This window comes from Bombus terrestris, chromosome 1 (genome assembly GCF_910591885.1).
Source record: "Bombus terrestris chromosome 1, iyBomTerr1.2, whole genome shotgun sequence".
NCBI classification, from domain to species: domain Eukaryota; kingdom Metazoa; phylum Arthropoda; class Insecta; order Hymenoptera; family Apidae; genus Bombus; species Bombus terrestris.
The window spans coordinates 13,107,751-13,125,713 of NC_063269.1; the positions used below are offsets into that span (position 1 = coordinate 13,107,751).

At 33.1% G+C, this 17,963-nt stretch overlaps 1 protein-coding gene and 1 long non-coding RNA gene across 3 annotated transcripts in view; both read right to left on the reverse strand.

Annotated features, from left to right (window-relative positions):
• The window catches only part of LOC100652305 (rho GTPase-activating protein 7), a 351,036-nt gene that overhangs the window by 191,964 nt on the left and 141,109 nt on the right, over positions 1–17,963 (reverse strand). The window lies entirely within an intron of this gene.
• Positions 7,868–15,965, reverse strand: LOC125385648. The gene is made up of 2 exons (XR_007225158.1): positions 15,590–15,965; positions 7,868–15,136 (listed from the first exon to the last, which is right to left on the reverse strand). It is a non-coding gene; the product is annotated as an uncharacterized LOC125385648 (long non-coding RNA).

Sequence of the window (17,963 nt, forward strand, 5' to 3'; positions counted from 1 at the left end):
AATGCGCGGATCGCTTTGTGATGTAAAACGCGAGTGGAACTAGACTAGCGACAGCGTAATCCATTCCTCTTTTCGTTGCGCTTCCGAGGGAAATAGAACTGTGTTGCTTTTTCCGTATAAACAACCATAACCATAAAGGTTCCTTTTCTAAGTTCGTGAATATTTATGCTCTTTATTTGGAGTTTTTAAAGAAGTTGAAGAAGAGTTGTTTGTCCGAATTATTAATTTTCTATGAGACTGTATAGTTTGGAAACTATATGTACTTGTGTATTTATGTTTTATAATCTTTACTTTTCGTTTCAATTATGTTCTTCATTGTATAATAATAGCGTCTATATTGATGTCTTCATCGTACTGTTACCAATTCTTTAAAAAATACAGTTTTTAGTCAACAATACTTTGTCACATGAAATTTCTTATTTATAACTAATAAAATGTATACAGTCCCGTAAATAATTATCAGCTCCATTCTATTTTTAGATTTTTCATAATATTAAAACAAAAACTTACAAAATTCTTTGAATAATTTCATATTGTAATATAAAACTAAAGATACAACAAACAAAAATGTTCTTCCTTTAAAATCCGGAAAGTATTAAACCTTCTCTTGAAATCGTATTTTTGGCTGTAAAAAAGATATGAACTCAATGTTAAGTTTGTTACGTTTTCACTCAATATTTAGTGAATTTTTCTTTATCTTTGATTACTATTATTAATCTGTACACTATTCACTAATTTATTTAAAGCTTTGTTTTAAATATCCGCCCACATGGTTTTTATTCTTTCTCCAAATTTAACGATATTTTCTATAGGTGACTTCTTCTGATAGTAAACTTTTCTTGCTAAAATTTTCGCACGTTTTCCACACATTCTCCATCAGGTTCAGATCAGAACTCAATAGCTGTGGTAATGATTCCGAAATCTTGAAACTATCTTTTCGTAGTGGTGGCTGTATGAATAGGAGCATTGTCTTGTTGGAACTTTGTCTTTTTGTCTTCTGTTTTGATTATGAAAGGTAATAATTCGCCATGTATCATCTGATATTGTATAGCGTCCAATTTACCCTTTACAAAATCAATTTCACTTCACATATCCAGACATGATCAATGGTTTCTTAGAAGTATTAAAGAAATAATGCAGAAAATGTGTTTGAGTTTAAAATTATTCACTCTATTATCTTTTGGTATGTTGAGCGAGTTCTTTAATTCTTTTATTTTTCTATACGTTTTTTTCCATATCCATTTCAATACTCTCAGTTATTTATAGATCGAACATCGATAAACCAATTTCCATTATCTGATACAACGTTTATCTAATAACTGGAGCAAGTTGATCAAATTTCAGATCAAGTCTGACATTAAATCAAGCACCTAAGAACCATCTGAGCACACGATTCACTAATTGCTTCGCATCATCAATGTAATTCGAATTTCTAATCGACTAACAAGGAGCCAGAAGCGTGGAACTGCGGCAAATTTGCATGATACGACGATGAAATGACACCGGGATGTAGAGACACGGTGGAGGCGTGTGACATTTCACCCTCAGTTCGCGTCATTGTATCATCCTCTGTATCATGCAAGCGCCCACAGGATCGTGCCGAAATATACCAACGCTTCGTCGAGCGCGATAATTAACTCCGGCAATTATTCAGGATAATAATTATGAGGCGCAGAAAAGCGATGAACCATGTAAATTTACTTTTCCATCGATATACGCTCCTGTTTACTAATATTAGGACACCCGGATCCTTTTGCACGATTGAATTAATATTATTAATAAAATTTTGAAAGTTACAAGCTAAAACTTATCAGTATTAAAAAGTACCCTTGCATAATAATAGCAAGTTTGATCATGAAGCAAATGAAGAATTTTACGAATAAATGTTACAAATACCAAATTATTGCGTTACTTTACTGGCTGAAAAATTATATCATAAATTTGAAGTTTATAACCTATAAATTGTAATTTTAAATTGTTACTGTTAATATTGTCTTTATTTTTGCTGTTATTATTTTGATTTATCAATGTTATTAATGAATAAATTATTGCGCGAAGAGGAACTTGTTCGAAGAGAATAACCAACTTCCGCGATCAATTTGCACGTGCGTGTCGATTCGAAGCGATTTGAACAATTACTTGACTATACTACGATTAAAATGCCATTAAGCCTGGGCGAAAGGAGGATTAAGGCTGGGGAAAGGTCGTATTAAAAAGTAATTTCAGGACGATTTGATTCTGGCGCTTTCGCCATTGTGTGCTCGCTCGAGCTTCGACGGATGCGTCCGTTGATAAATGAATGTCTAATTTGTCTGGTAAACAGTTATTTGATGTCGCGCGTTAACGGATTATGTAGACTGTTTTAGAGATCGAGGTTTAAGTAGGTTACAATGGCGATGATTAGATTTGTATATACTTTGACTTGCAGATTCACGTTATTTTAGAATCTAATACAGTGTATTATTACAATTCTGTTATAACTTCGTCAATCATATCAATGTAATTTAGGTATTAGTAATTTTATAGTAACATACTATAGCAATGAAAAGAGAAATTTTATTAAACGTACACAAGAAATAGAAGTTGATTTATGAATTACAAATAGAATATTTTCCTTATATTTCCTTCTTAAAGATTCTAAGATATTGGGTTGGCAACTAAGTGATTGTGGATTTTGTCATTAAATGGTAATGACAAAATTCGCATAATGACAACCCAATAGAAGAACCTGATGGATAGTTTCTTTATAACATAATATCAATCGTGACTCTTTCAAAAGAATCTTTATTTCAAGTTATTAATCGTTTTATACAATCGACACAAATTATAAAGATTATAAAGTTAGTCTTAATTTTAAAATCTCTAAGATAATAAAACCTAATAGATGATTTTTCTAAAAAAAAAAAAAAAAACACCGATTCTAGCCTTTATAAAAGAATATTTTATATGAAGTTACTTGATTAATTCATAGAACAGTTTGTCAAAAATAATACGCGCTAAACGCATGAACATTAATCTCTCACCTGCAATCTTCCTTTCACGCATACGACGCCATAGAGCTTCCGCTTTTCGCATCGGCCAGTTCTCCACCTTCGCACTGAAGCTGCGGAAGAATTTATATTCCTTGAAGTGCGACATTCTTCTGTTGCCTCCGTGTCCAGTTTCGTCGATCACACCAGAACCTGCAGGAGTGGAAGGTCGACCATCCTCGGTCGACATCTTCCGGTAAATCTTGTGAAGTTTTTTCTCCGCTCGCTTTTTCCCCTCCAGTTTTGCCGTTTTTTACTTCTCAATCTTTTCCACTCGAAGAAACAGGAATTATGTCGAGGAATTTTTAGCTTCACGATAAAAGAATTCGAAGAAACCAACTTTTTTGTATATAATTAATTTCTGATTGATAGATTGTATATAGATGAACGTAAATCATGTTGGCTAAGAAATTTTTCGTTTCATAATTCTTGTAACTTTCTGATTCTTAGATTAATCTTCTTTATTTTTTAGAATAGTTCTATGGAAGCTTCACGTGATATATGGATCACGAAGATTTATTATAAAGAAACGAATTGGATTTTCAAATCTCTTACTTTGACTAGAGAAAGATAACGAATAAGAGGAGAATGTATTATCTTCCAAGGCGTGCTTGCACCATTTTTCTTCCGGAAGGACTTTGTTTGAAAAACTCATGAGATTTCCCATCTGCTTGAAGAATGAACCACTTGTTGCAATTTTTAATGTAATTCTACATTATCGGTTCTAGCTATTGAATTCTCTCTGACCTCTCACATCAGATTTTCAAATTCTCTTAATTTCGTCGAATTTACATCCTCTTTCTCTTTATTCAAATTATTTTCAACGATAACGGACATTCAATTAATATAAACGATAAATTAAGCGTTATCGTGACTCGTAAAGCTTTCTTTGAAAATAACTCCACCAATTTCTCCCGTTCGACTATTAAAAATCGTATCTCATTAATGAGGATTCTTGAACTGCTTCATAAAACAAATGATTAAAAATCTTTCATTTGCGTTTCGCAGCAAATTTATACTTCCACAACTTCTCGTTTTCTCGTTTCACTAAAGTTGATTATATTCAGAAGATCGTTGTTAATATTATAGAATTGATTTCACCTCCAGAGATTTTTAAGTTTTCTCATTCCTTTCAGACTTTCGAACATCGTCCATTAGTTTTTCTCAATAAATCTCCTTTCTTTCGCGGATACAGATTACTACTGGTTGTAACTTTTACCACGTTTGCCTGTTCTTGTCTTGCAATATTTTCTAATAATAATAATGTCTTGTAATATTTTCGCACGATCTTCTGCTCTTAGATGAAGAGAATTTCGACAGAATTTGCGAAAATGGACCAGGCTACTTTGTCGGGACGTGTCTGCGTTCACAAACGACGCGAAAGATTGCGAATCACCTTGCATTATTTCCGTCGATGCCTATCACACATCGAGTCAAACGCATCTTACGCACTCCATTTAAACTTTTTTTTTTCTTAGTTACATTTTTCTTGCTAAAAATTACATTTCTTTTGTTCGTAGAATATGTGAAGATTGAGTTCAATAAGAAGAGTTGAAATCAAAATTCACAAAACTATTAAATTCCCACAAATTTATAATAACTTTAAAAGAATTTTAAGTAGTTTGAGTAATTTTAGAAATTAAAAATGTTGGGAATTTTTGTTAATTTATCGATCGTACACAGAAGAGTATGCAGCGAATGTAGATGGGAATTCGCGAAAAATATACTTCCGGTTAATAAATGAATACTTATATCCTGCTGGTTTGAACTAATTTGATTTTCTCTGCCGTTATACAAATAAAATTTATAGTTGATTAAATAGCAGAAATGTTATTCCTACGTATTTCAAAATGTGTATATTTTTTTTGTTTAATCAATACTTTTTCTATCTTTTACAGAAAATAAAAAATATCACAAGAAGAAATTGAACGTTTTATTTGCTGATTAATCGTATGGTCTCTGACTGTCGAACAGATTTATCGAGAGGGATATACACGCCAGACGACTAGACGTTTGTTTGCAGACGTGGGAATATGATGTCGACGAGCACTAGAATACCGAAAAACGGGCCAACCATGGAATTCGCTTTTCGACGTCGGGGATTTGCGGTTCGAGGAGACGAATATCACCGCGTATTGCTTGCCATCAAATATTGACTTGCCAGCAGAAAACGCTACTGAAATTCGAGACGATGATTCATGACAGACACTTTCCAGGCTGTTTGTAATTCAGACGTAAAATTGCATGAAAGTTGTATGCTGTCTGTTTACATTTGTCAGAATTTTCAGTAACATATATCTAAAATATATATATATATATTCATTAATTTATATACATTTTGCTCGAAAAAATATAATTTCATTTGGCAAATATAATTGAACAAGCAAAATTAAGAGAACAGCAAATACAAAGTCTGAAGTCTCTATGTTTATTGGTTATGACAGGTAATTTTTACGATAATATGTGTTTTAACCTTATTTAAGAGCAGGATTAAATCATAATTTTAAGAATTAAAATAGCTCACACAAAATGAACCAACTATAGTGACCTAGAATCTGCTATAGTAACTATGACGACTATAAGCAATCAATTTATATAAATAATGAATTAACATTATCTAAAAATCGACATTTAACAATTTTTGAACTTGGAACAAAGAATAACAAAAATCAAGCAATTTATTCTCAAAGTAAACTTTTCTCGCTTCGCCTATCTGACATATAAACTATCGAAAAACATCAAAAATATCTCCACAATACGTTTAAGTCTCTTATCATTTAAAAAACAATGAAATTGTAACAAGAGAAAGATTCGTTTTGCAAACGGCGCAACAGTCGAGTTGAAGCAAATTCGCCCGGATGTAAATGGACAAAGGAGTATTGCCATTCGGCTTTGCTCGACAGCTCTCGACGACGACAAACGCGAGAAAGATTTATCGCCAAAGACGCGATGTATTTTACCGAAGGAAAGCGGTAATCACGGTGACTAACGAGCGATTTGTAGCACTTGAAGCAGCGACCCCTGACTTCAACAGGTCCTGCCACGATATCTCTCGAGGACATTGGTTAATCACGCCATCGAACTTTCGACTCGACCACCGAGCAACTTATACAGCCTTCTCTTTGAATGGTATTTTCCTTTCGAATTGATATATATATTATTACCAATTTATTTAATATATTATATACATAAATGGATCCAAAGAAGATCTATTTGGACAGTCACATTTGTCATTCGAAATCATAAAATTCGTCTAGTTATATCATTCTTGTGATCTTCCTCGTTACTGTGATCTTTGAATTTGTTTTGGAGTTTCTTTGAAGTGTGTACAAAAATACGGAACGATCGGTTTAATCTTTCACATTGAATCGTAATTACCATGATCGTATCGTATGTGAAAATTAAAAGGGAAAGCCGCGCCCTTCTAGCGTTTCCTCGTTTTCAATTTTAATTTTAGTTGAATACCAGAGACTGTCTAAAAACCTGAAGCCAACCCTTGTTAACCGGAAGTCAACACAATGGTGCTCCGTGAACAACCAGCTTGCGAGCTAATAAACCTAATTTGGATAACGAATTTGGTATTATAATGCGTCGTTGACTTCTGATCAAGCTTTCAACCAAGTATGGTTTTACTTAATGATTAAACTACAAGATAGTATGAGGAAGTGAGATAGTTTGCAAGAGTCCTATAAGGTGAAAATCCAGAGAAGAAGTTTAAAATCCTTTTAAGGTAATTAATTGTGAATTACGAAATTATGGGTAAAGAAATTTGCAAGTTCTAATCTTTTGCAAATTATAGTTTGATTCTCCTATTTCTACGCTATACATAAAAAATTCATGAATTTTAATTCTTTATAAATAACAGAACGGAAAAGTTTTGAAAAAAATTATAAATATAAGAACATGGCTATCTCTAGAAGTCGAACGAGTATCGTAAGATTAATTGCATCAATAAAGTCCGAGTCGGATTCGAGTCCGCTTAATGACGATCAGTAATGTTATCGCCACTGAAACGGTTCTGAATAATTCATCGAAAGTGAGGCCAGATTGATTCGAAGGCGGCGTTAGGTTTTCGCGTGGTTTAATTTTCATCGCGGCGCAGTGGCGACGGTGAGACAGTGAAACGATCGCAGCCAACGAAATTAAAACGACCAGTACAGTTTATGCAAATTACCGTCACTTTCTCGAGCTACCGCTGAACAAGTCTTTGTCGCATTATCACGGTACGCAACAGCCCGGAGGAAGCTATTAGAGCTTGTTCACCGGCGTTTGACATTTCCGGGGATATTCCACTTCGCCGAAAAATCTGCTCCCTTAATTGCTTACGCTTGTCGAATTAATGGTCCGCTAATTGTCACCTTGCCAGCGAATTAGACCGACAAGGGTGCCACGTGAGTCGTTACGCAACGATTTTACCGAAATTTCGTGCAGGGTGGGAATGAGAATACGTCCTGTTCTTGGTTCCATTGTTTTAATAGCCTGTTAATTTAGCTCCAAAATTTGGAGGAAGCTCAATAATTAGACTGCAGATTTTTATACATTTATGGGATATTCGAAGGTGTGCAAATGCAAATGTATGTAATATACAAAAATATGTGTAATATCCAAAATAGTATACTGATGTAATTTGACTTCTGTGTTAAAACACTTCAAAAGAACCGACTATCGACACCACCAACAATATAAGAGCCAGTTAATCTTCCATTTTATACACAACGTTTCTCCAAAATTAATGTTCTCGAAAAATCCGAGTAGAACGTCTTTTCTAAAGCCTTCTTTCTTCGTAGAAGAGCGAATCGCGACAAAAATGATACGCACGAAATTTTTGTCCATGGATACAGGAACATTACAACTTATATATACAGATTAGTTTATCCATGTTTGTATCGTTTCCTTTTATCCTACACTTTCGAATGATACGTAGTATGCACAAACGTGTGTAGTTACTGGTATCGTGTTTTCTCGATAACAACCTTGGAAGATAAAAATCGTCCTAGAAAGATCGTGTATTTCCACTCGTGGCCTTCTATCGACTCTAGAGCTATGTTACGAAATAACTTTGTTCCAGTTCCACCTTTCGACTTGCACCGAAATTTCCATTTTATCAGTACAAGGACCTAGTAATCTATTTTCTATCATCTTCTCGTGCTATAGAGATGAATGATTATAAGTTATTAAGGATCAACGCAATGTTTGATTAATAAGCTGACGCGATACTAAACAAACAAATTTAAAAAACAAAGACCAATGCAATGTTGTACCAATGCAAAATTTTATTTATAATATTGGTTCAGTCAATAATATATTTTATTTTATTTTTCAATAATCTGTTGCCTTTGCACATTTTTCTTTCTTCGGACAAACTATATATAAATTATTTAATTTATGTTTTTCGATAATGTTGCCTTCCTATATTCTTCATTCATACGAAGTATTTCAGTACTTAATCCTCACTGATTTATTGGAAATCTACTAACTTTGCTAACACTACTTAAAGAAATTAATTGCGACAGAGTTTTATTAATATTCACCGTGTCATCAGTGGTCGAGAGGATCGCGTCGCGCGAATACCGAATACTTTCTTTTTGTCGTTATTTACTGACCAATCGGAACAGGTGTCTCATACGTTCGATTAGCGCTATCGTTCATGCGGATTGTTTATAAGCCAGTAAAACTGGTTGTCTAATCGGTCACGCTTGTGAAATCGTCAGTCGGACAAGGGTTCAGCGCGTTCAACCAGAACCCGCTGACAAATAGCAACTCGATCGTCCTCGTGTGACAATTCGAGTTCCTTTTTGAAAGAAACAGAAAGAAGTTAGTTGTCAACCATGTGATTGATCGTCGGAGGTCGTTGCACTCTATGTTGGCAAATTTGCTTTCTCTGGCTGGTTATTAGCATTAAGCAGTTAATATATTAGGTTCGGTTATATTGATAATTTGTGGAAATTGATTGGTTATTTTGACGGAAACGTCGAGGAATTGGAAACTTTCGACATATCAGGGGTTTAATTGTTGGAAAATATAGTGAATTATTTTCTGTAATCTGTGTAAGCAACTATTAATTAAGAAAGCTGTATCAATATATTAATATGCTAATAACGCATATGGAAATGTATACGTTTGAGAGATTTAAAGATGCAAAAACATATAGTGTGCACATAATATACAAAAATATATAAAATATATCAAATAAAATATCTACTATAATACTTAGTAGATGAAATAAATGCTTAGATCGGCAATCTAATTATTCATAAATTTTAGTATAGAAAAAATAAAATGAATAAGTTTAATGTGAAAGCAAATTTGGCCGATAATAATTCATGAAAAACATAAAAAAATCTTGGGAAATTTCAGTCTTTTTAGGCTGCATAGTGAACCCTTCCAAGATTTTAACGAGTATGGAATGAAGAACGTCGAAACGTCAGGAATGAACTTAAACTGGTGGAACGATCAAACGCGGGTAAAAATAGCCCTCCATCGCGCCGAAAATATAAATTTCTCGAAAGTGTAATCGTTTCGAAGGGACTGAACCCCTTCGACGTAAGTTTAGCAGATGCTGATTCATTCGTATTTAGAGGAAGCGTTTGGAGCATTAAACAGTTCGTTTTATAAATCTAGGGCAATATAAAACGCATTAATAAAACTTGAGTCATAAATACACTAAGTCTTGAATAAATAAATTGTTTTGTCTAACATATTTTCTGCATTTAGTTAGAAAATCTATGAGATCCAGTAATCATTTTAGAGTAGCATTGAAAATAAACATCAAAAAATTTTGTAAACAGAAAATGATAACTAAGATCAACTAATTTATAAAGAAAAGAAAATATATCAGACCATACTTCAGTGTTGGGCAATATTTATTGTAATTAACAATTAACGGTTACGAAATATTTGTATATAAATGAAAAATTTGATTATAAATTACAATTATATATAATGATTAGAATAGAAGCATCTTTTTTATGAAAGTAATACCTGACAATGAGTTTGAAAAGTAAATTTAATCAACTTTAGTCGCCAACAATGTTCGCTTAATATTGGATTGGCAACTAAGTGATTGCGGATTTTGTCAATACCACCTAATGACACAATCCGCAATCACTTAGTTGCCAACCCAATATAATACACCTTTGTACACATTAATCACAACTATAATTAAACTTCGATCAAAAGATAACAATTAATAATTGAGAATCAATATTTATAATTAATGATCGATGACGACGATCAATATTTGTCGTCACTTGACTAGCAAATCAATAGAATGCCCAGATATTATGAAAGCACAGTTTTACCTTTCCAAAAGAGTAAAAACGTGTCATTCATACGATCTCCGGAACACTAAAAGTTGCTTCTGCTTACAAAGGAATTAGGACACTGACACTAAATCATCCTTCCATGACAGTTCTTAAAATCAGTAACTGAAAATAACGACTTCCTTCGGAATTGGCTGTCGTAAAACATCATCATTGTCATCAGAGGACATCGATAACCGTTTTCAGTTTCCAACTAGTTTACTTTCGACGCGTCAAAGCGCATTTAGGTTTTTCTCAACGAAGAATTTCCTTCCCATCACCAATGGAAATCGAGTTCACAATGCAGACAATGTCAAGAAACATCGATTCCAATGCCTTTTTTCGCCATGCTAAACAGAATGATCAAAGCATACACTTAAACGCGGTTAATGGCAAGATAAAACACTTCCTGGCTGAACAATAACGTTGTTATCTACTGTTAAGATAGAGATCGATCTTAATTCGGTATTGTTACGGAACGTCATTTAGCAATTGACACACACAGCGGATTCCAAACTGAAAACTTGATCGACCACGCAATTAGTGACAGATCGCTCGCTGTCTGCCATTGCTTTGCCACGAGCTCTGCTTTCAAATGTGTTTAATCGATTGCGTCTTATTTGGTAATTACACAATAGATGATTGTAGATCGAATCGAGGAATTCTGGATAGTCAGGCTGAATGAAGATATCTAAATTTTAAAATGTCAATTGAATTTTCTTTAAGAGCTTGCCAGATTGTATCATTCTGACACTTAAAATTAATATGTAAATGTCCATGGATGTTATTCGGAAAGAAAAATTAAGTTACGTAAGTGATAAAACTATTTGTAATTGATCAACGTGATTAACTGATTGTTGAAAGAGATATTATGTGCACTATATTTAACCAGTAATCGTATAAAACCAGTAGACGATCAATTAGCTTTTCAATAAATAATGACAGCTTATATATATACTAAGTATCACAACATTTAACCACTGGCTAATTATTAACTCATATATTTTAGTAAAATTCATGCATTGTTACTAGAGATTGATTACTTGTTCCGATATTTATGAGCGACAGTGTATTTTCTTAATTTTCCAAAGGTGATATGAAACGAAGATTGTATGAAATACTAAAATACAATATGAGTCGGAAGCCTAGATGATTCTATTAATTTAGAAAATATGTACTATTCTACGATTCAGATTCGATAATACAGATTTAAAACTAGACAATGTTTTTTTCATTTGATATGTCTGACTTATCCTCGATTTAGCAAGTAGATTATTCGAAGCTGAGTATCATACAACGAGAAAGCAATTTTCAAGGTAGAGATTATTTAATCGAAGAAGAAAATAGCACTTCTGTTTCAGCAGAATAACATATCTGAGGAGACCTACTATTGGATTCATAATTCGAGCTGAAAGCGCATTCCTTGTTCCAAATATGCATTTATAGCTGATATCGGAGAGCACAAGGTCCAACACCTTCGCGTCTGATATTTATTCAAGCGTGTTCGACGCTGAATATCTATAGGTAATCGCTGTCACCGTCTCGTTTCATGGAAAACCTTTGAACTTTACCAAAGACGTTTGTTTGAAGCGCGTCTCTATCGGGCGAACTAACGACTCTTCGAAATTGAATTTCCCACCTACATCCATAGTAAAGGCGGACAGCCATACATTGAAATTAAATTATACCAGTGCAAGAATGAAATTTTGCGATTAAATCTGGAATTGTAATCCCTAAAATATAATATTTTCGTGTAATATCAATCGCAAATTTGATATGCTACTCTCTTCAAATATCGAAATTAACTCACATTTAAAAAAATATTCGGGTCGATGTTTAAATTGATGTAGGAGTGTAATTATTTTTTTTAGCACTAGAATGGAACTACCAAATCTGTCAAAATGACAGGATACAATATTTTATTTCTATTATAAATATATTAAAAACACGATGACTATTATTGATACAGAAAATGAATTTTAAATATACAAATACTAATATAATATACAATAATTCTTTTTACTATATGACTACAGTTATAATCACCTATACATATACTATATTTTGCAGTATATGTTTATACATAATATTTAATTGATTTTAATTGAATTATTATTTAATAAATATGCACTAATGTTACCAGTTAGTAATTTTGCTTCGTCACTTTTTACGAAGATTATGCACATTAAGGGCTCCCAACTCATCTCCTACGAAATAGAAAAATCGATTTCAAGATTCTTTAATTGTACATATCTAAAACTGAGACTAACTGCTGAAATATTCATGGCGACTCGAATCAACACTCGATGAAAATCAAATTTTTAAGAAGCACTTAACTTCATGAAACGTACACGCGAAACTGGATGACGAACCGGTTGAGAAAACTTAATAAAAGTCGGGACCGCTTAACAGGAAGCGAATGAGAGACAGGCGAGACGGCCGATGAATAATTGGGATGAAACGCAAATGGAGCGAGAATTAACGGCGGATAAATTTTGTAAGCTTCGTCGTTTCGTCTGTCAATAAAGTCTGCCCCTTTGACTTCGTGTCACGCTGCGGTAAATATTTTATGATCCTGCGAGCAGTCCTCTTCGCGGATATATATTTAACTTCGTCCACCACTCTCCTTTCGAACGCCGTGAAAGTCATATACATCGACGTGGATCCCATCGAAAAATCGGACAATCCTTCCTATCAAATGCGATTTCTTTTGTTTTATGAATATTTTCGAAAACGAATTTGAATATATCGAACAAAATTTGCAAAAAAGTATTCTCCTTTTACATTATAACATCCATAGATTTTTATTATTTGGAAACTTATAACGAATTTGATAAATGTCGAAGAAGAAAATTCTTCTTTTATTTCGAAGTTCCTATATCATTGATCAATTCTATCCAAAAATTGCGTTTGATATCTTACAAATTTTCGAAAATGTTCCGTTATATTTCATTTTGTATCTGGAAGAACATTTTGTTGTTATGAAATTTGGAATGAATTTCGCAGATCGTACTTTCTAGGTATAAGTAGAACAGATAATAAAATGCACACGGAAAAATCAAGCAAAGCTGTGTGTCCAAGTGTTTGAAATTTGATTAAGAGACAAATATGACAGATTACGATTGATAGTGTCGATGATTTACATGACCTGACGTCAATCCCGCAATACGTTGCGCTTTGATAAGAATCTGACTAATTTCTGATGAAAACGGAGATATTATCAATGTTGTTCCTGTTGATAGATTGAAAGTTGCTTTCATCTGACAGAAGTGTTTTGTGGCGAACGTTTCAGACTCGATTGTAAAAATCACATTATATCCAGTTAAATTTTTAACATTGCACGTTCAATACATCTTAAAAGGAAGCTTTCCTCGTCGTTGTGAGTCGTGAAAGCACCTTACACGGTAATTGTGAATTTCATAAATGCTTGGAAATAAATGTTTCCGTAAAAGTCGTCAGTTACGACGACTCGCCATCTTTATTTGCATAGATAATACGAACATGACGAAGGAAACTTTGAAATCTGACATAATTAATGCTTACTTTGTTGCAACTTATTGCATCGTAGAAATACGAAAGAAAAAGTCAAATCCGTTAACGTGAATTTATATTTCTGAAAATGTTACTGTTACACTGTACTGCAATTTCAAATAATCTCAAAAAGAATATATTTTCTTATTGTTTCAACGTTGAATCGCAACTTTGACGAAAGTGAAGAATTTTGACAGAAAGAGTTATGATGTTAATTATTTTAAGTAAGAATAAGAAGCAACTAAATTTAAAAAAGGGATAAAAAAAGGTTTCTTAATTAATCAATCGATTAATCGGATTATTACGCAATCAATCTATAAATATAGCGTAGTGTGATCAATAGATAGGATGTTCCAGCGGCCTTTTTAACGATGTAAAAAACAAGATTTATTAGTGAAAGTATCATTTTTTCATTGAAGATATTAGTACGAGTATTGTTCTGATTAAAAATCAGAATTGGAAATATTTTCTACCGAAACCCTATCGAATGAAATCAATTCAAAATATCCATAAAAAGACAAGGATATTCGACGAGATCGCGAAAAGATATTATAAAGATGGAATTATTTTTTTCATAAACAGCTGATTCAATATTTCAAACCACACTCAAATAAAGCCAGACATTGCTAAAACCCTCCAGATAATTTTGAATATTAATTTTTCTGTATATCGTAGAAAATCTGGAACATCGATAAGGCACCATACGCAGTTTCGAGAAGTGGAAAGTTTTGCAGAAAAAAAAGAAAGTAGTATAAAGTTTTACAATGAAGAACTTGTCTCATTTTAAATTTCAGTAATTACTAGTAGATCAATATTTACAAAATTTATTCACAAAGAATGAAGAAAATAAAGAGATTACTAGTAATCCCTATTAGAAAATTTACAAAAAGAAATCATTAACGAAATCATTTAACGAACACGATTGAGAAAAATAAATAAACAACTGACTAAATTCATCACCCACATCAACAACATAGATACCGTTTGAATATCTTCGATTGCAAAGCCCGTAAGAAATTGGCGCGCTAAACCATCCACTACTACAGACCAAACATAAAATGTTTTCTACCTACAAAATGTCAAGCTATCTCTTATCCTTCTTCACCCTTTATCAATCTTTATAAGATCTTTATAAGATCTTTATAAGATCAATCAGCTACAAATATCTCCATATACCTTATAATATGTCGTATTCCTATTTAAATAAAACTTTTATAACACAGTGTAATAACGTGCCAAAGTCTTATCTCTCTTCATCTGCCATCAAACGCTTCTCTAAAATTTAAAATGAATTATTTACAAAAACCTTCATTACTTTTGTTTTAATAAAACTTCTATACTTTTTATTTAAATAAAACAATATTAAAACAACTTTTATATTATTTATCACGTCGTCGAAAACTCTAACATTATAGTCAAGTTTTGTAGCATTTTATTTCGATAAAAATGATTTTTTTATAGAACATACGAAGACTTCTATAAATAACTGTATCTAATATAACACCTATAGAACACCCGTGTCAAACAGCGATAAAAAGAAAACAGAACTCGTTATCTGTGCGAAGAAACTGGCGCGCAATCACGCGAGTTTCAAGTATACAGTCTCATACATCAAATCTAAAATTGCAGCTTCACCGAGAACTATGCAAATGTACAATTATACGTGTTAAAATATTTGATGGTAAAAGTGAAAAGAAATCTAAAGGCACTCGATACATCGATGCATACTCTTTTCTGACGATTGATCCAGATCGTTTCACGTCAAACGAATATCGAACACTGTTTGCGATCGATACCTAAAATCAAAAGTCTTGGGCCTCGGACGATAAGAAAACCGGTGTAGTCCGTTTTGTACGAGTGTCTAACGAGATTCGCGCACAGGTCAACGCGAGAACGACGGTTTCGCCTCGAGGGAGCCTCGAAAAGCCCTCTCGAAAGCCGCATAACCAGCTCGAGGACCAGAGACGCGCGTCGCGAGTCGCGTGGACGCCGCTTGGTGAACTGCGGCCAGCGCCGCGGTGCCCGTGATAGCGACGACTGGCACCGTGTTCCATTGGCCGACGGGACGAAAGCCACCGTCGCCGCCGCCGTCACCGCCGCAGCGCAAGCGTCTCTTCCACTTTTTTTCCTCGCCAACCGATCAAATCACCTGCTCGATACATGCCGACAAAGAACACTGTTTTAACTGCACTACCTGATGATATAAATCACGTAACTTCGGTTACAATCGTATTCACTAATTCTTGTGTTATTATTAGATTGTGGATTTTCATGCATTTATGAAATTTAAGGGTGTAAAAATATGCAGGATGCATATAATATGCTAAAAAATGTGTAAAATATACAGTACAGTATTTATTACAATAGTATTTACAGAATTATAGTATTTATATTGATAGTATTTATTATAAATATAATTAAGGTATAGTATATATTATAACATTTAGTTGGTGAAACTAATGTCTATTAAGGTTACGTTTTTTTAATTGTGTTTATGACAATATGAATTTGTATGAAAGTACATAGTGTAGTTATCAATTTATGAATCATTAATGGATTATCTTATTTGATATCGAATTATAAAATTATAAATATTTCCAAAAATTACAAATATTTGTCAGGAAGTCTGTAATTTTCGACTTGTCACTTGTTAATTTCGTAATACTAACGTACCAGGTTATAATGTAAAACGTTCGTAAAAATTGAGAGTTTGGTAAAAATATGGAAGGGAATTTTTTTTAATATTACGGAGAAAACTGAGAATAATAAACGGAGAAAAATTGTTGAGAGATTCTAATCAAAAATCGAATGAGGTTCCAATGAAAAGAGATTGATAAGTCTGATAATGTTAAAACGTACGAAGCTAAAATATCAGGAATTTTGATTCTCTTATCCGGTTATAAATGAAATATCGTTTAACTATGAAACATATTGGTAAAAAATGACACCGCTAAGACCGGATTAAACTTTCTATCATAAATCAATTAAAATGCATGAAGAATAATAAAAAAAAGGAAAGCCATATAGAGAAAACTTGTTTCATCCTCAAAATAACCTATCGTGAGATGAAGTACCTTCCAGCGGTAGAAAACTCAAAAATTGGACTAAAGTAGCTTCGTTCTCATATAAAATGAAATTTTTCATCGACATAAAAAAAGTTAAACTTTCCCCTTGTTATTGCAATTTTCTCAATAGAGAACAAAGGAAGTATGATTTCCACAATTTTTAAACATCGCAATAATATCGCTTTGCCGATATATTGATAAATGATTAAATATAAATTTTCATTTTCGACAAGAAAATGCTAAGTAGCCACAACTTCCTGAAAGAAATGAATATTACCTTAGTTGCCGCACAAGGTAATGAATTTATATGACAAATGTATAAATCACAAATTGATTAATAGCCTACGAATGCGGCAACTGAATTCATTAACGTATGAACACTGGTTGCACGAGGATTTGAGACCGTACTAACAGAGGTTTATTGAAGTAGACTTGACCCACTTTTCGTTTAAACCTCTGTATACAATAATCCTTGAGGCTTATAAACGTATTCGTAATTAATTTCACGTAAAACAAGTATAGAATTACTGGCGACCGCTTTTTGCACCGGATAAACGTGATTAATACATTTATTGGCTCGATGATTACGGTAATTCGTTTCAAAACGCTTCGAAAAGAGGTATCCTGCTCTTACCGCGTTTCGTTTTCTTCCCAGGATGAAAGAAAAATACGCGTCTAGATGTTTTAAAATAAGGAAATTTCCATACGAAATGTAGCAAATTTCCCGACGAAGAAGGGTTCGTGATACATTATGCGATACAAAAAGTAGCAAATACATTAAACCGGTATAATTTTACGATCATCAATCTTGTTTTACGTAAGGAATATAAAGTTAAATGCAGATACGCGCGCGATATTTTGAGAACGCTAAGAGTAGCGGTAACAGTTTTCATTTTCTGTTTCTATTATTTTCTATTTTTAAATCAAATTGGACATTTGCATAACAATGGAATTAAGGTTGATAAAATTGAAGGGGTCGAAATACCAAGATATGTAAATGAGAAAAAGATAAAAAGAGATATTTTTCGTACTAAAGG